Below are 21,997 nucleotides of genomic sequence, written 5' to 3' on the forward strand. Positions count from 1 at the left end.
ATGCTTTTAGTGACAGGGGCCACTGTCAATGCTGGTAATGATAGGATCATGGTAAATGCTGAAACTGTTGAAGGCAGAGGCAACATGCAAGATATGCTTGCTGTAGGAAAACAAACAGTTCGGCCACTGACCATGTGTTAAGTGCCTAAAGAGCCTCTGAATGGCTTCATTAATGTGCAATATACAACATGTTCCCCATATACATGTGACGTGGCACAACTGTGATGAGATGCGACCACAGTACTTTCCCTTCTACACACCACACACGACCAGGTGGATTACTAATTGCTTTAATGCACAGTAGGCTACATATGGAATGACAAGAGAAAATCCTTATCAGTCATGGGATAACATAACAGTCAGAGTGTAGCTTATTCCTAATCACTCTGTTTAAACTTCTACTCCATAAGATTTGAGATACATTGTTTCTAGCGGCCTCTTTGGTGGAAGGATGTAATTGCAGGTGGGCCTGTTCTTTCAGAGCCCTCAATCTTGTCAGGTTCATCTAAACTATCAAACAAGTTTTCTGCCAAGTTTGGTCTGAAACTATGTGATCTTGATTCAGAATGAAGAGGAAAAGTGCTTTGACCCTGCAAAACTTTGGCTGGTTTGACACGCAAACAGAAACATGAAGAGGTTTGGTTCTTTCTCATGTTTCAACCTGCAAAAACAGTTACATCTGCATAAGATGTTGATGCTTTTTCCAACTGAAAACCAACCTTACAAACACAAACAGAAAGATAAAACAGAAACAAAAATTAAATGGAAAGACAAAAAAAAAATCATAACTAAATCACAGACTTTTTTTAGTTTTATATGAAAGTTAATGAAATCTACCAGAAACAAAAACTCATAAACAGGATAGAAAACCTGGCCAGCACTGGGGAGCTGGGAGGCTAGCACCATCACCTTGAGTTAGTCTGACCTCACTCAGGTTTATCAGAAAGATTCACCGTCACTCCAAACAAACACCTGCTGCACACACAGGCACTGAGGACACATAGCTTCAAACACTTACATTTCCTTTATTAATTTATGGTGGTAATGTTTTTATTTATGTTACGAAAAACACAGGTGACAATTTAAAGCAGCATATTCTATTATGACTTAATTCTCAAAATCTCAGTGGCCCTAATACTCCGTCTGTAGTAGTAGAATTCAGCCTTTTAGTGGCTGCATTAGAGCAGCATTTTCCGTGTTTATTTCATCTATCAAAGTGTAGCCTCAACATCACTTATTCTTCTCTCTGTTTCATCGAAGATTTAAACCACTGCTTTTGAGGTTGCATACTGACCTTTACCAAACGCATTGTTGCGTCTCTCTACTTCCTATCCGTTGTTAACCTCTTAAATCCACACACAGACAAGCTCCTATTATACTTCTGCACCTACTACAAGCCTGACTCAGAAATGTGAAGTGCCTGATTTCCGATTACAAGTGGACCCAGCATAACTGTTTTTGTGACAGGTTGACAGACCCACTGCGTGTTTACGACTAGCCTGTGAAAGTCGCCACAGACCCGGATATTGGAATACTCAGCAAAAAGGCAACAAGTGCTTTCATTAGTTTGATCCTATGATCAGTCACCATTGTTTTAACTCTCTCTTTGATTGATAGGAACTTAAAAGAAAATTAAATAGATGAAAATCTTACGGAGTACATCTTTAAATCAATAAACAAAAGTACATGAGGCTGATGTTACAAAATAAAACAACATAAATATTATAACTTGGTGTGATCATATAGTGTACATTATTATCTAGTAGGCTATATTCAAATGCCTGAGGCTAGATTATAGTATTAATATTACATTTGTATGACACAATACATCTCCGTATGTATTGGCATTACACTAGTTAAAACCCACAGTAATCCATTTTGATTGAAGAACACATTCAACGTACAAAGTGAGCATAAACACAGCACATGTACACATGATCTAACTGAATAGATTTTAAAGGCAGCATAAAACAAGATTAGCTGTTGTTTTTTTTTTAAAAACTAACTAAAAATGCATAAAATATATCCTGTAACACACAGTGGAATGATGAGAGGTAATCAGCATTAGTCAAGGGATAACAGTCTGGATAATACATGGAACAGGTTCAAACAATTGTGTTAACTAAACACTGACAATAGACGCTTTACCAAGCCTTGGAAATTAATTTTAAGGACTAAATAGAGAATAGGCTGGGATCATAGCTAAAGTCATCGCATACACAGTGAAATACAAACTAGGAACATTTGGAATCTCACAAAATACATAATCAATGTACACAACTTTGCTTTGCAAAGCAGCTATAAGTAAAATGTTTATAATAATGTATAAAATTACATTGAGCTCGTAGTGATGAACCTGCACAGAATAACCAGTTTAATCTCAGCTTATTTCAGTTTTACAGAGCTTTATATAGAGTTTAACCTCATATGTCAAATGTATTCCATATTATTGGTAAATGGTCATAAACACTGTTTGTGCATTTTCAAGTGTTTTCTTGTGAATTATCTTTGAAATCTGTTGATATTGTGTGAACATGTGTAAAAATTATTATTATTACTAAAAGTTAGCACTATGTTAATATTATTATTATTTTTGTTTATTGTGCTTTTCAAGTTGACAGTCATGCGGGAGCTCCCATCACAGGTCGGTTCAGATCATGACTCATCATGCGTAATGAAACGCTCTGGGATGAGCAGAACACAGCGACTTATGTCGAGTCCAGTGTGTGTGGACTGGCCAGCATTCTCTCTTCACTTTTCTTTCTCTTGAGTTCTCAAAATGTGTGTGTTTAAGCATCAGTGGAAAAATGTGCACTGTCTCTGTCTCGCATACATCCTTCCACTGCCCCTTCACACACCGCCCTGCATGTACATTATAATTGGAATCTTCTAGTCATAAAATTGAAAATATGTGCAAGGCATCACACAGAAGACAGCCACAGTTACCCTCCACATCCTGCTGCCAGGAAAGAGGACAGGTTCCCTCTGGGAAATGTGGTTCTTCTCATCATCAAGGGTGTAGTCGGTTGTGACCTCAGCAGAATGAGATCAGTGGCACCACTGTATGCACGTAAGCATCAGTCATCATTTAGTCAGCCGCAGTGACACAGCAGACTGGGAGGCAGCAGGTTGCACAGAGGTGCTGTTACCGGCTCCCGGCCCCAGATGAAATGTGAAGCCTCAAAGCATCAAACACTCAGGAATAAAAGGCCATTAAAACGCTTGTTAAACCAGAATCTTTAAGTCTCCTATTACCATTGGGTAATCTCATATTACCACCCAGCTTGGGTCTCTATGAATCATCACCACCCTTAGGTGCTCCTGTGTGTATGACAGAATCAGAGGGTGATGAAAAAGAAAAATAATACCCACCCACTGTTGTGATGCCCCCAGGGAACTGAGGGCTTGGACAGAATTTGAATAAGAAGATGTAGTACCTTGTGCGGGTGTGCTTCCATCTATATGTGTGTGTGTGTGTGTGTGTGTGTGTGTGTGTGTGTGTTGGAAGATATGAAAACCATAATGTAGGGACATAACAGATTAAATGGAGATGGCGTTTACAGATCACAAAGAGTGAAAACACTACTTTGTGTCTGTCCTCTCTTCAGTTGACCTCTTTGAACTCCTGGCATCATAATATGCTCTCGCACATCTATATTTCTACAAGTGGCGCAAACTGACAAGCTGAATTGTCATATTTGACTGTGTTAATTAAAGATATGCGTAATCTACACACAGTGACTAGTTAAAAGCAACGAAAAAGAAACTCACATAGGAATGTTCAGAGCTTTTTTGTTTGTTCCTCTCTTTGAGCTGAAAATGACAGATGAGCAGTAATCTAGGCTTGTGAGTGGCAGCTTGCTTAATGGCACTGAAAAAGGAAGGACCAGCTGTTGTCTGCAGACCAGTAGACAACAGCACTTGCATTCACAAGAAAAAGTTTATATTGTTTTGACATTTGCCTGTGAATTGTTAAATTTCACTTTTAACAAGATACTTTTGCATGTAGTGGAGGAAGTTACTGGCTATAAGCAATGTGTTTTGTGAAATGAATCCTGAGAAATTGTTTCACATTTAGTGTACATGAAAGGTAGATAAATTACGCTAGCAGTTTGACTCTCACAACAACGGTCAGTAGGTCAGTCCACTACCTCCGCTACCTCCACCAAGAAATTTTGCACAGACTTTCGTGGTCCCAGGAGGATGAACTGATTGATACTTTGACTTTTTCTGTTGTATCACCAGCAGATTCAGACTTTGGGCCTAATTCAAACGATCTATGGCGTGTGGTCTAAAGTGCATGGTGCAGGTTTATTTAGAATGTGTCCAACTCCACTTTTGCTAGTTAGAAGGTGTGTAACATGAATGAAACCAATCAGTGTGTCATCTCCCATTCCCTTTAAAAGGCAGGCACACCAGCAGCAGTTGCACTGCAGGTTCAGGAAATTGGAGAAGCGAGCGGTTTTATGCTGAGGAAGCAGATCTGCTTGTGCGCAATGCTATATCTCCTCCACCGTCTTACAGTCCTCTGTCCCATCAACAACTCCATTCAGCTGAATGTGAGCAAATGCACCGATAACCTATTTAAGGAGGAAGAAAAGCATGATGCAAGGAGTGACTCTGATATCATTTACGATAGTATCTAAATAGTTGTTTTAACGTTATCTGGCGTGTGTGCACTGAGAACTAAGGCTGTGTTCATGCTTCACAACATCAACAACCCAAGCTAACGTAGGTGCATGTATGGCTTAAGTTAGATCTGAGTGAACAAACAGCGCCAGGAGACAAAACACAATCGAAATTGATGTTGTTTGATTAAAAGGCTAAATGTGGATCATCCTCAATTGCATGGAGGTGGTTTGGCTTTGAAAATACTGATGTTGCTCAAAAGACGGCAATCTGCAAATTATGCTGTAAAGCGGTGGCCATCAAAAACAGCTCGACAACGAACTGTGAAGAATATTTGGCAATCGGCAGTCAGCGGTTAACCATGACCGGCCAGCTAAGGTACGGACAAGAAAACACCTTACAGCACAGCAGTTAATTGTGTGTCCACATTCTAATGTTCATGCCTTGTTCAAATATGATGAGTATTGTCAACATTAGGACGAAGTGTAAGTTTAAAATTCGCTCATGATAGTTTTTGTTAAAAAAATTAAATGATAAAAAAGATAAACTTGGATAGTTCATCCTATAAGCCACGTTGAAATGATTTACATATACTTGCACTGCTTGATCTCAATACTTGCACTGTGATTTCAGTGTTTCTGTATTGTAATGACAAGGTTTTAAGTTAATAAATAAGACCTATTATTTAACAAGTTGTTTTTGTCAATATTAGCATTGGCATCTAATATACTATTAACAACAGCTAGCTAGTACAATAGGCCTTTGATGCTTTTACAAACACATTTTTGAGGGATGCAAAATGTTTATCGTTATCGACAAATTCCAGAAAAATATAGGGATATTGATTTTTCTCAATATCGCACACCTCTAGTGAACTACTAAATGATCAGAGGTTGCTTTCTGTAATTGTAAACCTTTATATGCACACATGCTCTGCAACAAATATCAGAGTAAATTACAAACTTCAGAGGAAACTGAAATAATGAATGAAGTTACTGTTAGTCGTGTGTAAATGCGGAGCAGAAGCTCCATCCACATTTTAGACAACGTAATTTATATTTTCTTCATTGATGATATATTTCACCCGTCCACTATTAATCAGCATGTTTATTTTTTATGGCCGATCCTATGACTAATGAACCCTGTAAATTGCAGGATAAAACTACGTCTTTGACGCAATCGCTTTCTGCTGCCTGAAGATAGCAATGTGCCAACAAAATGAGTGAGTGAGTGTGTGATGTACTGTCACAGACGTAACAACGACACAGATTTAAGTCAGTAACAACATTGGTTAACTTAATAAAAAAGTCAACATTGATTTTTGGTTTCAATGACACGAACACAGGTCGGTGAAAATCTTAGGTTTGTTGAATTGAACCATCCCAACCTTTCTCCCTTTGTGAACTTTGGCGCTTTTATACTACATCACCTGACTGCCTCTTTTGCTCCTGCCATAATTAACACACACACTAGAAGCCAATATTCTCCTTTTAGGGAAATATCTGGCTGCTTAACTGCTAAATGCGCCACTTTGTTCACCAGCTAGTTGCTAGCTTTTTGTGTCTGCTGTTTGGTGGGTTGGGTTTATCAAAGCTGCTTCCTTTGTCCTGTAACTGTTTTGACAAGACCAGATTACAAATTAACGTTTATTAGTAAGGTGACAATTCAGATCAGGTAATTTTCGGAAAATAGACACGTTATGTGCGTTTTCGGACAAATTATTTGTAATGTTTTTCTATTTCTTCCTGTCTAATTTTAATTCAATTTACAAAGCGATTTGTCCAGTCTTCTCTGGTGTTTTGTCTCTTACGTATTCTTGGCTGTTTCTTTTCATGTTTGTCTTTCCTTTCTCCAAAACAAATTCTTGCCATTTTAAAAGCCTTTAATGGTGTTGTAGATGTCAGGAGAGCATCACAGCTCCGCCGAACAACGCCTAGTTTGTCTCATTGTAATTCCGCACCACTGACAGAACTGCCAAGTTCACACAGAACTGTCAACCAGATTAATGAATTAGTTTACTGGCCACAGACACACACACACACACACACACACACACACACACACACACACACACACACACACACACACACTCACGCAAAAACACAAACCCGTCTCTTGTCTTAAGCCACTTTCATTTCTGTTTAAAAGCATTTAAATTCACATCGAGGAGTTTCTTGTCTCGTCTCTGCATCGACCTGCAGGGGGAAACAGCAGGATGGCTGGTGATCTGCAGTGTCACTTTGTATCAGATTTCATCCATTTCATGCAGATGGGCTCAGAGTGTGTGTATGGTGTGGTGGCGGTTGCAAATTCTCGCACAGTATGGCCTAATGTTTCTAATACTGTATGCAAACATTATCATGAAACTGCAACCTGCTGTGATTTGTTAGGAAAATGTTGATATGCAAAATTATCTAATTTATAATTGATGCATATTAATCTTGTCAGTACTGTGGTCAAGTTTGTGTATTATGTTTCACTAAGACATCAACGTTAGCATACAGACATGACAGTTTGATCTTTTCATCTTACTCAGTGACAAAGCAAATGAGCACATTTTCATATTTCCTCCTGAGGCGACAGCACCCAGGATTTAAGTTTTTTCTGTGAGTTTGATAAGATGAAGTTCCAGTTTACAGACCGAGACCATAGAATGTACAAAAAAATGGATTTAGCATCTCCGTCAAGGTCCTTTCTCTCACCTTGATCCAATCGTACTCACCTATGGGAGTCGCCATCTTGTCAGACTTTGACTCCGCCTCATTTCCTCTTACCAAAAAAGGGCATTGATGTGCCGTTGGGGGAAGGGAGATACGTCCACCTGGCTGACGTATACCTACGAGGTGAAGTGAGAGCCGATGGATAGCTGTTACTCAAGAGGCTGTGCCCCTAATTATTCATAAACTTTAACCTCAAGTTGAATAAAAACTAGCCCGTTACTAAAAGATTCACCCCCCTCAGTGTTGTCACAGAGATATGACCTAAACATACAGACAAGAAATGTTTATTGTACCAGGCCTTAATTGTGTTTAAACATGGGGGTCGATGAGAAATTGCTCTATTATGAAACCAGCTCCTAGTGGCGCCTCGGAGAACTGTAATTTCTGGCACTTCCATATTGGATCAACCAGGAAATCGCTGTGGTTGGGGCTTGACAGAGATACATGACAAAGTCATGGCATGAATATACCTATTATTTAATTTAGATACAGAAAACATTACTGTCAGAAGAAGAAGCTGTGACACTGACAACAGTGATTACAACACTATAGAGACCGAATGAAAGTTAAATGTGGAGATGAAAGACATTCATTTTACCCATAAACCACCTTTTTAAAAGGGGATTTTACAGTTTGAAAAGCACTACAGACACCTACAAAGACCTGAGCACAAACAGGCAACAGAAACCATCTGGAACAGAGATGTATTTTTACCCCCCCCTTTCTGTTTTTCTATCTCTCTTTATCTTCTTTTCATTTTCTTGCCTTTCCTCTCTGTCATCCCCGCCCCTCCACATCTGTCCTTCCTTTCTTCTTCAGATGGCAATGTGTTTTAGCACCAGTGGAAATGTACTGTTTGTTGCCCTGCCTATGTTGTTTGTGCCTCCCACCCCGCAGGACTGCTGGTCCTATTGTTGCACACGCACACACACACACACACACACACACACACACACACACACACACACACACACACACACACACACACACACACACACACACACACACACAAACACACACACACACACACACGCACACACACACACACACACACTCAGGTACCCACAGATTCTGCTCATGGCAATCCTCGGCTGCTGTGACATGTCATGGGGAATATGAAAGCTGAGGAAGGAGTGAGGAAGGCAGAGATGAATAGAAGAAAATAAGCGGTGGAAAGACTACAAAATGCCAGAAGCGGAGAGAATGAATAGAGATGATTGGGATGGTGGCCGAGGAAAACAGATGGAGGGATATCTAAGGAGTAGGAATGGAGAGAGAAGGGGGGCAAAGGGAGGTGTGTGGAAGCCAGAGAGAGCAGCAGAGATCTTGCATGCCAAAATCAATGCAAAGCTGGCTGTGCTGGTTATGTGCAAGAGGAAAACAGAAATACACGCCTAAAAATACCCTGCGACTACGATCGACAGCAGGGTAGCAGCGAACAAAGGGGGGGTGTGATAAGATCCATAATACATAATGGTGATGATTTTATATAGGTGTGGAGGTGTGTATTTACCCACTTCGCTCACAGGTACATGTGCCTCTCCGTGGGGATCTCTGCATGGCAGAGATTATGGTGATGATGATGTTGTCTGTGCATGTCTGTCTGTCTGTCTGTCGTATGGAACTGCTCAGGTGAGACATACTGAGCTGGGGTTACTATAGCAACCAGGGGAGTCCCAGCTGAAAGCAGGGATGGGTGACAGAAAGACAGGTAGGTGTGTAGAGCTTGAAGCACGCAGACAGGTTGCAGCCACAGAGAGGCAGCCTTAGCTTCTCTAACAACTTTCTCCAAAGTGCTCCTTCTTTCCAAAATTGAGATGAGAAGATCAATAGGCTACCATTCTCAGCGAGTGATTAGTTTGGTTTAACATACAATAGGCGGTATGCACCCTATGTAAAGGATATATATTTGCTAGGAGAATCCTTAATGATCCCAACCACCGAGGAAACACCCTTTCTTGTGCCTGGCATTGAAGACAATTTAAAATAGTGGCCAAACTGTGGAATAACAACCACCAGGTCCATCACGTGATGTCCTTTACCCCAAAGATTTACATGGCGAAAGAGACGTCGGTAATTCTGTGGATACATTTTTTTCGATTTGGTCCAATAACATTTTGAAAGCCTAGAAGAATATATGGAAAATGATCCTACAGATTCTGCACGACATACAGTGTGTCCTGTATTTTAAGAAAGAAAACAAGCAATACATTTAATTCCCAGGGAAATACGATGCTTTAAAGAAAATAGTTTGTCAATGTTGAAAGTGTTCATGCACGGAGTGCTTAAAACGATTAAAACAATTAAAGGAAGTAGAAAACACAACCACAACAGCAAGCTAATTAAGTGTCTAGGAGGAAAGAACTGTTTTTAATTTCCTCATCTGATGCAATCTGCAGCAGAACGCCATATAAACTAAAAACATCTGCACTAACTTTGCGTTAAACACTCATTTAAAATCAATGCAAAGACAACTCATTCACTAGTTAACAGCTCAAAGAGGCTCAGAATGGTGCAGCATGTATACTCAGCCCTTCCGTACATGATCATAGGTCAGTCTGTCCTGCCCAAAAACTATTCTGACATGACTGGTTGTGTGTAGGAGGTTACTATTCTGCCATTTGATATACTATACTCCTTTAAATTCCTGTATTTGGTTGTTTTGGTAGTTGTCTCAGGTGTTGTTGGTTTAAGCTCTAATGCATCCTGAATACATTTTGTTTAGTTTAAAAAAACGTGGACTGCTATAACATAACTCGGTCTGTTTTAACCTGTAGTCCCAGACCTACGCTGTAAGGAAAAGGTCCACAAAATGTATTGAGGGTCATAAATACACATCTGCAAAGCAAAGTACAAAACCCACTGGTGCCAGGGGTCAAAGAGATCTTTGATGTCAGGATAATACTTTCTCATCATTCCTCTGATGGAAGCAGGGGGTATTGGCTGATGACATCCACTGCAACTCCTGACTACAGAACACAGCCTCCAATCCTCTACAAATCCACAGCGGGTGAACCGGTCGATTCTGTAACTGTTTTGTTACAGTTGTGGTGCAACAGGTGGTAAAACAGTCATCACATTTACATTACTTTCTATGAGCTCTAGCTTCCACTTGGCACAAAGCAGCATGCAGTGCAGCACAACTGTCATTGCTAGTTTCAGACCCACTCAGTTGACATTTTCACATCCGGCACCCACATTGTGTAAGCAGCAAATGTATGTGCGGTTATATCTGTGCGCCCATTGGATTGGATTGTTGATGTGATTCATGGACTGCAGTTATATCCAAGAAAGAAAAAAAACATACATCAATACAGTGCATAATTTAAAAAACAATAGCCTACAGGAAAGTAAAAATAATTTAGTTGGATTCGGGTGACATCAGAGCCAATCCACACATCATGCTCGTACCGGGACGCAAAGCAGTGCTACATGTGTATTTGCTCATATGCCGTCAAATGGAGTTGTTGATGGGACAGAGGACTCTGAGATGGTGCTCGACGCTCAAGCAGATCTGTTTCCTTAACAGAAAAAAAGCTGGCTACACCAATGTTCCTAATCCATCATATAAAAAGCAATGTGCCAGCTGTAGGTGCACCTGGCTTTTAAAAAGGAATGGGAGATTACTCTGTTGGTTTCATTCATGTTACGCCCAAAACACACCTATGTTTGTTTACTTTGCACCCAAATTATGCGTCGTCTAACTAGCAAAATTGGAGATGAGACACACCCTAAATGCACTTGCGCCATGCACTTTAGACCATGTGTTATAGATCATTTAAATAGGGCCCATGATGTTTAAATGGTGTCTTATCTTATGAACGGCATTGAGCCACAGCTGTGATGATCGGAAAATCAATGGAAAGTATGTATTGACTGCAGATGCCCAGGAAATACACAAACCTAAACCATCATTGCTCTGTTTTTTTGTGAATGCGTTAGAAACCTACTGGCAACCTTGTCGATATCACTCTACAGCAAACAAGAATCTATACAAGTTGCAAAGAGATGTTTTGACCTACAACTAACACAACATGTTTTGTTTTGGTGGGTTGTAGGCTGCATGAACTATCGAGGTATAGACAACGTGCACATGAGCACAGAAGCTTGCATGGTTATTTTCCAACAGCCTGCTGCTACTTGCAAGAATAACAATGTCAATAACAATGTGTTTAGGAAGTATATCTGGCATGTACTGTATAACAATGATTTGACAATGTGTTTCACTCATTAGAGACTACAGATGGAGCACCTGGCTTCTTTGGATGTCTGAACAGAGAGTTAATAAACTGAAAAGGAAAGTCTGTATATGGATGCCACATGCTGGAAAGAATCGGACATTCATCATTACTCTGGCCTCCTGGCATCACTGTCCAAATCAAAAAGAACTGCCCATGGCTGAGGAGGGAGCACTGAAAGTTAAAGATACAAGCAAAACACTCTTTGCACAAAATTTTTCTTCACCGTTTGATTAGCCCTCCCACCAAAATGCACAGACGAAAGAAAAGACTCGGTCCTCCTCCAATATGCTCCGATATGAAAACCTCTTTACAGAACATATAATGCTGAATATGATGCTTGGATAATTCAGTAATGGTGTCATATAGCTATTTATTTCATTACTATTTGTACTAAAGGTGTGGCTTTATATATTAAATGGTCAGCAATTGACTGATCCTGAACGTGAACATTTATTTAGCTATTTATTTATTCATTCTTTATTTTCTCAGTGTTCATCATCATAGTTGACAATGTACATTCTATGTATAATGTTATGTGTAACAATGTTTAAAATACTCTTTAATTTTCTAAGTTATTAGTTTTAAAAAAGCAGCTTTGTGAGTACCTTATACTCATATCAGTGCACTTAGAAAAGGTCTATTTTCATTCCAGCTCAAAAACTCACTATATTGGTGCAGTCATATCTGTGACCTGTGATTTTTCCCCCCTCTAAAATCGGTATCGGCTTTAAAAAAATTTAACCTTGTGCATGCACAATTAACCTAACAAGGGAGAGACAAACCGAATGAAAGGTGAACAAAGATGTCTCATCCACTGGAAGTGAAACAGCACCTCTAGACATCAATGTCTGAGCACCCTCAGCAGTGTGTGCGTGTGCGTTTGCGTGTGCGTGTGCGTGTACATGTGCGTGTGTGTGTGTGCTTCAAACTTTATTAATTTGCTGTGCCAGAGAGTCAGAGTCCATATTTAATAGCTGTGTGGTTTTCTGTGTCGCAACCCCCAACACTCTAAATAGTGTGATTCAGTTGTGTTGTGATTCAGACAAGGTGACAACAAAGAAGAGAGAACAACTTCCACCAACCGACACCAACATACACACAAAAAAACACACACACACACGCACACACACACACGCACACACACACCTACACACATAAGCTCAGACACTGACACACTGAGACACATGCTCTGGTTATACACATCAGCACACAGCACAGAAACAAATGATACATTCCTTAAACATTAGGCAGTAGCCTGATATTTTACTGAACCGTGAAAATTCCCGGCCCAAACAAGCATCGGGGCTCTGTACCCAGCAAATCTCTGATGCTCCGTTCTGCAAGGATTTCTGCCACTCAGACAGGCCAAACACCATTCATCTGAACACTATGCCCACATTGTCATGACAGGGACCTGGATTAAAATCTGCAAAATATGTCTTTAAAGATGTCCTCCATAAGAATTGAGATAGCAGTCAAGCCTGATCTTTCAGAGCCTCCATCTTGTCACTTTAACAGTCACTATATGTGTTTTTGATCTTTTGTAAACTTTATTGACACCACATTCACCTCTCTACTTCCAGTCCGTCCCCTATACAGTATGTTACCCTCATAAATCCATACACGCACACACACACACATTCCTGTTGCACTTCTGCCTGACTCAGATGTAGAAAGTTCTTGATTTTTAGGATTACAAGTTAACACAGCATAGCCGTTTGTGACGATCTCCGGTCCGTTGATCACTCACCATTGTTTTAAATTACTCTTTGATGGATAGTAACTTAACAGACAATTAAGTAGATTCAAATCTCATGGATTGCATCGTTAACTAATGTCACATACATAGGTTACAATAGAAAACCTTTCTGTTTTATCATTATGAAGTAAATGTTGATAGTGAAATGTTGACGATGTAACTGTAAGGCTGGTTAAGATTGGTTCCCTATATGCCTCGCTTCCACTATGCAATTCTGTGTGCCTGTGGGTAAAATCTCCCGGCAAAATGACAACTTGCTTTACAGCACAAAGGAAAAGGGTAGCGCTTGAGTTGTGCTTCCGTACAGTTTAATTACCTCCTTCTTACCTTTTCACAATAAACTGCATCACTGCTTACCAGAAACCATTTGACTATGAAGCGACTCAACAAAACAGCTTTAAGACGCTATCGTCAAGTCAGTGTAAATACATTAGCATTAAATTGCGGACGGGGAAAACTCAAACGTTAATTGGCAAAAGAAAAAGCGTCCTGCGGACAGAGGAAGAGGAAATGTGTTATATCTGTTCTTTTTACGAAGCTAAGTAACAAAGCCTGCCTCCTTATTAATACGACAGAGTGTTTGTGCTTACGGGTCAGATAAATATAATACAGTCTTTGACAAGTGGTTTTTAGTTGACTTTACTTTGTTTCAAAACCAGATAAATGAATTTTAGATTTCTGCTTTCTCTGTAGTTTAGCACAACATGTAAACACACATCTGCAGCAGAAACACACTTTCCAAATGACACAGACTAAAACACTGGCCTGTGTCTAGCTCAGCACACACAGCATCTGCTGTCTAGCAGCGGAAGAAGACTGGAGTTAGCTGTTTTTTGTTTCTAAAATCACACAGACATTGTTACCCATACACATTAACATATACACACACACAAACACACACACACACACACACACACACACACACACACACACACACACACACACACACACACATACACACACACACACACACACACACACACACACACACACACACACACAGACACTGGCACTTTTTTTTTCAATTCTGGGCATACAGACAAAAACTATGCATGCACACAGAAGCAGACATAGAGAAATAGAGGTATGTGCACACTGTACAAACATGTGCATACACATAAATAGAATCAGTACACACACACACACACACACACACACACACACACACACACACACACACACACACACACACACACACACACACACTTACATTCATACATGTTGGAAATAACTTTAGCACCTCTACATCTTCAAATAATGTGAATGTGAATCACAGGAAAATTGTGTGTGTGTGTGTGTGTTTGTGTGTGTGTGTGTGTGTGTGTGTTCCTGCCAGGGCTGCACTAATAGTCTTAATGCTTCCTGAGGAGTTGCCCAGAGCTGCATTAGCCTCTGGATGGGCCATTGATTTGAAGTAAAGGGCCTCAGCCCTCCACCCTCCCCATCCCAACAAAGACACACACACCATACACACTCTCCACCCATCCAGCCCCTTAAAGCTCTATACGGCCAAGGCTTCCTGTCTTGCGCCCACGGGGTTATCTCCCCAATGCAATTAAGGTGCTTTAAAAGTGCATTTTCAGGAAGAAGAAGCATGGGGGTAATGAGGGAGAGTGCTGGCTGGACAGCTCCGCCGCTGAGTGAGATGGGAAGCCCCCGCTACTCTCCAAGAGCCCGGCCAGACGCTGAGATGGATGGACACACCCCGACTAAGAGGAAGGAGGAAATGGATACATTACAAGAAGGGGGAAATGTGTGTGTGTGTGTGTGTGTGTGTGTGTGTGTGTGTGTGTGTGTGTGTGTGTGTGTGTGTGGTTGTAACATAAGAAGGGTGGTGGGGGGGGGGGTTTATAGTGCAATAATACTTAAAGGAAAATAGGTTTTACTATCATCTTTTTTCTGCTACAGTAAGCGTGCCTTGATCACTGTTGATGTGCCGATCAATATGCAATTTAAAGTTAATTATATCGTTCAACTAATAGGGTTTATTTGGTTAGATTACTCCATCAGATGTCATATTTCATCTATTTCAGGCTGAGGCTTGTCAATTTGTCTTTTCACTGCAGGCAAATAATGACTTTGATAACAGGTCCTGCAGTAGAAGCATCAAAGTGAGAGAACACACTGAGCTTTCACTGGTAAGAGAGATAGTTGACGTTTGATCTCACAAATAAGTGACAATAACAGCTGCAACTAATGATTAGTAGTAGTATTACTTGTGATATTTTGATTATTAGTCTATTTATGATAATTATTAGTAATGGTTTATAAAAATACAGAAAGCCTGGAGAAAGGTCCATAAGAGTCTAAATCCCTAAGATGTTTTTTTTTTGCAAAAATGGAAATATGAGAAAAGCAGAAAATCTTCACTTTTGAAAATTGGGGCCCAGCTTGGAAACCAAGCTTGATATTTTTGTTTGATATTACTTTTTTACTTTTTCAGTCCCAGATAAAAATGTATGTGCATACTAAAGCCATTGCCTTACAGTGTGGATGTATATTGCATTTTTTTCTAATAATAATTAGGAACTTTTGAAAAAAAAAAAATTGTTTCAGGATTATGATGTTGGTTCACTTAGAAAAAACAAAATCCAGTTACAAATTCTATCAAAAGCTATACATAGATGATGATATACTGTTTGTGCAGCTCACAGGCATAAATAATCAAATGTATCATGGCTGAGTTTGATATAGCTGTTTAAGAGTTATTCATGCTGAATCACTGTGCGGAGTCCGCTCCTCAAGTCTTTTAGCTGCTATTAGCATAACACACCTGAATCTCCGACTGAATTTTGTTTTTGAGGGTCGGAATGAGAGCGCGTTGAAACTTTCACTCGCTGAGTTGGATTATGGATAATGTAGGCACCACATTTTGAAAAGGAAGAAGAATGCATGAAATAAAATAAAAAAAGTCTGTGTTTCTGTTTTTAGGAAATTACTGAGCCCTTTTTTCTTCAGCCTTATTAATCAATTATCAAATTTATTGTGAATGCATAGAAATCATCTCAATTGAAATTCACGTGATGCAAAGATTGGTGTATGTCTGCCATAATGTGGGCTTTCAGGTTGAAGCAGTCTCAGTAAAGTGGTGCGCCTGCTTGTGCTCTACAGTAAGCCATTTCCCTGTCCAGATGATAAAGACACATTAGGGTTAATGGGCTAATTACTGTGGCTGATCCAGCTCTCTCGCTGCATGTTATGCAATATCTGGGTGGGTAAAGACAATTGGGTTTCAGCATTTGACACTGACAGAGAATGTCTGTCTGACTGCTTCCCTGCTGCCCTAAGCAGTCCTCCAGCTTATCGCAGAAAACACCACATACTGTGATTGGATTGGAGAACATTCTAAAAAATATGAGAGCAATAAACTCTACTGTTCGGCTCAGTGGGAGGGTCTTCATCAGTGTGTGTCTTTTCAATGCAGCCTACATTGAGGCATGACAGAAAATAGTTTTGCTTGACAAAAGTAAGTCAGAGAAATTGAAAGGAGGCAAAGTTTAATAAGGTTCCTTTTAGGAATGATGCATAAATAACAGCTTTGAAGTGTCAAGTAAAAGAGGAGAGATAAGGAAAAAGTGGGGTTGGGGAGATCAACAGAGTGACAAGTAAGACAGACACAGCTGATACCCCCAGGCACAAATTACTCAAAATGGTTTTTCAAGGGAAAAAAATAATAAGTATTAGCAAATGGAACCAGGAATAATGTGAAACTTATGTGAGGTCAGGAAAACAACGAGAGGAGACGGAGAGAGGAAAGACGGCTGGTAGAAAGAACAGGCTACAGATGATGAGGAGGAGGAGGCGGTATAGCTAACACACTATACGCTAATAAAGTGTGAGTACTCTCCTCTCCCAGCCTGCCTCTGGTCCTGCTCTGCTGCTCTCAGTAAAACTGCTCTCTTTCTGCAATCAATAGCCCCATAATTTCCCCCAAATAGCTGCCCCGGCTGCTGTGAAATGGCGACAAATCACGGGTACAGCCGCAGTGGCAGCAGCACTGCCGCAGCTCGCTCGGCCCCACTGCTTTGACGAGGAGCCAAATATTCTATTTATCTTCCTTCACATCACTGAATGCAAACTGTGAATAAGATTTGTGAGAATAAAAAAAAGAGGATAGACAGGACTTACAGTCATGGAGGAAATGAGGCATTTTATACCAGCTGGCTTTGAAGCAAGGAATGGTGTTTTGATTGTATTGTTAGAGCTTTGTTTGAGGTCCAGGCACATCTCTTGGGCTAGGAGCGGCAACGTCGTAGCCTTATATTTTGCACTTTTGAAATTTTTCACAGGCGCCTCATTTGAATCTCACAAAACGAGCCGTGCACATCATGCATCACGATGATAATGAACAAAGATACAGGCAGGAAAGTATTTCTCTTCTTCTACATTGAGATGTTGGTTGTGGACAACTGGCTTAATGGAGCCAAAGAACAATCAATTCTTCAGCATTTTTCCCCCTCTAAGTGGGACCTGTAATGTCAAGTTTTTTTCTCTACCCCTGGGAATGCTTAGGCCATTTTAATGGCATCTAGATCACATTTAGAGCTGTTACAGTGGCCATAACATGAAGCAGGAAACAGGCCAATATGTCGGCAGTGGTGCTGGTGCTTTAAAGAGGAGAGGAAGTGCTGGTCTGGGGCTCATTACGGAGTGTAAACCTGATAAAGCTGTTAAAAGGCTAACACACCTCATAGTGTTAGACATACAACTGTGTACACAAGCACAAATGCAGACATGCAATTACAAGCACATATAACATACAGAAGCTGAGAAATAATATGAAGCATACCTCTGACAGTCTGGTGCGAGTGTTGGATTTACTGTCTGACAGACTCTAAAATGAGCAGTGTGCCCTGCAAGCCTCTCTGCACACTCCCCTCCTGTCCCCAGACATTACAATGATGATTACAGTATTTCATATCAACCTCGATGACCATCATTCAGTTGGAAAAGAGCGGAAAATATTGAGTGTTGAGCACCATCACATCAGCTTGACATACATTTAGCTGAGCTGGACTGAATACATATATCACAGCAGTAATATGATTAAAACAGCTGTTCAGTTTAAAATATTGCATTAACCATATTGAATAAGTTTCCACATTTTCCAGAAGCTCAGGAGTTTAGAAACGTAAAGGAAAAGGGTGACTAAATGAAAAAAAAGACAGATAAAATCCAAATGAAATAAAATAGCTATATTCACTATATACACCTTTCATTTAGAGAGATATGTCCATGTTTGACACATTGCAACATATAAAAATTTGTTACAATGTGTGTGTGTGTGTGTGTGTGTGTGTGTGTGTGTGTGTGTGTGTATGTATGTGCTACAAATATTTTATAGTGTGTAACATTATACTAGTAAAAATACAAGAATGTATATAAATATAATTACAAAGGGTACAGGCAGGAAAATCACAAAATAGGAAAAGATCATTTCATTTGTGGCCTGACCCCTCATATTTCAAAGGGATTGCAATTTGAAATCCAGTAATTACGTTACTTTAAAGGCTTCAGAAACAAGCAGAACCTTTAAACTATAGTTTGCTTTCTAATTGCCATTTAGCAATATACTTCAAGGTAATTCAGAGACAGATATTCAAAATGTAGACAAATAAAACCAAAAACATGTTCATGGCTAGATTTTTTTTATTTTTAAATTTGGCAGTATCGACTCTTTAAAAACGTCTTTCCCAGCTTCCGGGCCATTGGGGAGGGTTACTGAAACACCCTGAGTCGCCTCTTCATCCTTCCACCTTTCCAACCTCCATTCATCTTCTCTGGCTTTGTGAATTCCAAAAGGTAATGTACGCTGGGCAATTTTGTTTTATGCAGTGAAATATTTATATATGCAAGCGGCTCCTGTGCCGCTGTGTCTTACACCTACACACAACGCTGACGGGCAGACAGCCTGTTACACAATGAGAGGTTTCTCCCTGGAGAGGTCTACTAAAGACTGGGAGTTAAATCTGAAATGGCTCACTGTTAAGGAATAAGGCTTGTTTTTGTTACAGCTGCAGATGAGGAGAAAGTGATTGAAGGCTGCAGAAAGGAGGGGCAGTAAGGGAATGATGGGGGTGGTGGTGGTGGTGGTGGTGGGGGGGGGGGGGTGACAGGAGGTTGGAGGATGATGAATACAACAAAGGCACGGTGGTTTAGGTTATGATGAAGTGTCACAAGCGCACAATAACGTGAGGATTATTCACTCTCTCCAGGATACACTGTGCTGCGTCAGCCAATGAATTTTAAGTTATCAGTCAGGAAATGCTCCTGCTCTTATTTGAATAAAGTGCAGCTGGGTGGGGGTGGAACCTGGGTCATGGTCAAGTTTCATCCCAGAATACAACTGCAGACTCTTGACTGTTTATAGGCATTTTCTCCGTGCTAACATTAATATTCAGTATATTTACATATATATATAAATATAAATATATATATGTATATGAGGTGTGGGTGTGTGTGTGGGTGTGTGTGCTGCCAGCTAACCTGAAGATTTCTGAGAACATACTGTCTTAACTTACCCTGGTCACTCACCGTTGGAGCTCATTAACTTTGTCAGAAAATCCCGACTCACCAATCAAATCATACTATCTGTACGAACGTAACTGATAACGACAGTGATGTGCCGTCAAAGTCGCCCTGATACATAACCTTGTTCATTGCTCTGGTTTGTTCGAAGTCGGTCGTAGTGCTATTCAGTTGGCTGTAGTTGTATTTTGAAATGCATGCGTTGGGACCCTGCGTCTTGATAGATGTGGGTCTTGATATCCAGGCTAGTCTTAGTGCATTGCGTACACTTTGATGAGTAAATAGAAAATATTCTAGAAGACTCAAAAGGGTTTGAATATGTATTTACAGTGACTGCACAAATCAAATGACATGAAAAAGGGAAATGGAAAGTTATGTGCAAAGAACTTATTCGTTCAAATCTACCTAAAGTATACAAAACAATGCTCAGTGCCAAAGATGGAGTGTACTGCACGTTACAGCAAAAAGAATATATAGGCAAAGTTGAAGTCAAAGTCTGCCAGTTGAAGAGAGGCATATAGATTGACCATATTTTATTATAAAACCAACCGTATGATTTCTGTGGTTATCATTTGCAAATGACATGAGGGAAAGCCAATAGTTTTCATGAGTATTAAATATTAAACACTGCAATAATGTATCTTCTGGCTTCAATGCTGGAATAGTAAAATAGGGTATTAGTTGAGGAGAAAAGGGCAGCACAGTGGATAGTAGTCTCGCCTCACAGCAGGAACATTTCGGGTTTTAACTTGTTGACCATCTAAAGCCTGCGGTGTGTTAGAAATTACCTTTTTCTTTCCTTTCATGTATTTGCATGTGTCTACCAAGCCCCCACTATAGCGACTTCCTGGTTGATCCAGTACGGAAGTGAATTACTGCAGCTCTCTGGGTGTCCACGAGGAGTAGTTTGCACAATAGAGCAGTTTCTCATTGTTCTCCATGTTAAACAGGCCGTTTTCACAGCATAATTAAACTTATTTAAGGCATGCAACATTCTAGTCTGTATGTTTAGGTCAAATCTCCATGACAACACTGAGGGGTGGTTGATTTTTTTGTACCAGGCTAGTTTTTATTTTATTGGGGGTTAAAGTTACGAATAATTAGGGGCGCAGCCTCTTGAGTGACAGTTAGCCTCTGGCCCTCACTTCACCTTGGAGGTATACGTCAGCCAGATGGACGTACCCCCCCAACATCACATCAATGCCCTTTTGTGGTAAGAGGAAAAGAAGCGGCGTCAAAGAATGACAAGATGGCGACTCCTGTAAGCGAGTACAATTGGATCAAGTTGAAAGAACGGATCCCAACGGGTATGCAAGTCCATTTTTTATACAGTCTACAGTGTCTACTTCAGGTGTTTCCTCCCCCAGTCCAAAGATTGGAAATGGGACTTGTACTTATATAGCACCTCTCTAATCTTCAGACTACTCCAGGCGCTTTTGCACTACTTGTCATATTCATTCACACAGACATTCATACTGATGAATGAATGATGACCGAAAAAGCCGGGCATCAAACCAACAAATTTATGGAGGACAGCTGCTCTTATTATGATCCACACCCACACTAAGACCCCAATGACATTCGGGTTAGGTTAATCAAGTACTTTAAATCACTGTAGGTGTGAATGTGAGTGGTAATGGTTGTTTGTGTCAGATTTGTGGTAGACTAGCAACCTCCCTAGCGATGCTAGCAATGCTCCAGGCCCCTGTGCTCTCACATGGTCATCAACACTAAAACTAGATTACTCTGGGCATTTCTGTCTGTACACAACTGGTCAACTGAAAGTCCCCTGGCTGCTGCAATAATCTTAAAAATCTGCATCCCAAACTATTTTTAATTCTCTTATTATTTATGTTAGTATATTTTGCTCACATGGTGCATATTCTTCTGTGGATTTGAAAGTGATATAACACAAACCCAACACGTGTACAGTACATCGCTTCTCTCTTATTACTCAGTGCTCAGACCATTTCCTCTTAAATACCCAGGGGAGTCTGGAGGCAGGAATAAATAGACTCCTTCTGGATATTTGCATTCTAAATACCATTTTTGCAAGGTTGTACAATAATGTACATGAAGGAACATTTCCAGGCATAAAATGTTGTGTTATAGCATTTCTG

This window comes from Echiichthys vipera, assembly GCF_963691815.1.
Source record: "Echiichthys vipera genome assembly, chromosome: 8".
Taxonomy (NCBI): Eukaryota; Metazoa; Chordata; class Actinopteri; order Perciformes; family Trachinidae; genus Echiichthys; species Echiichthys vipera.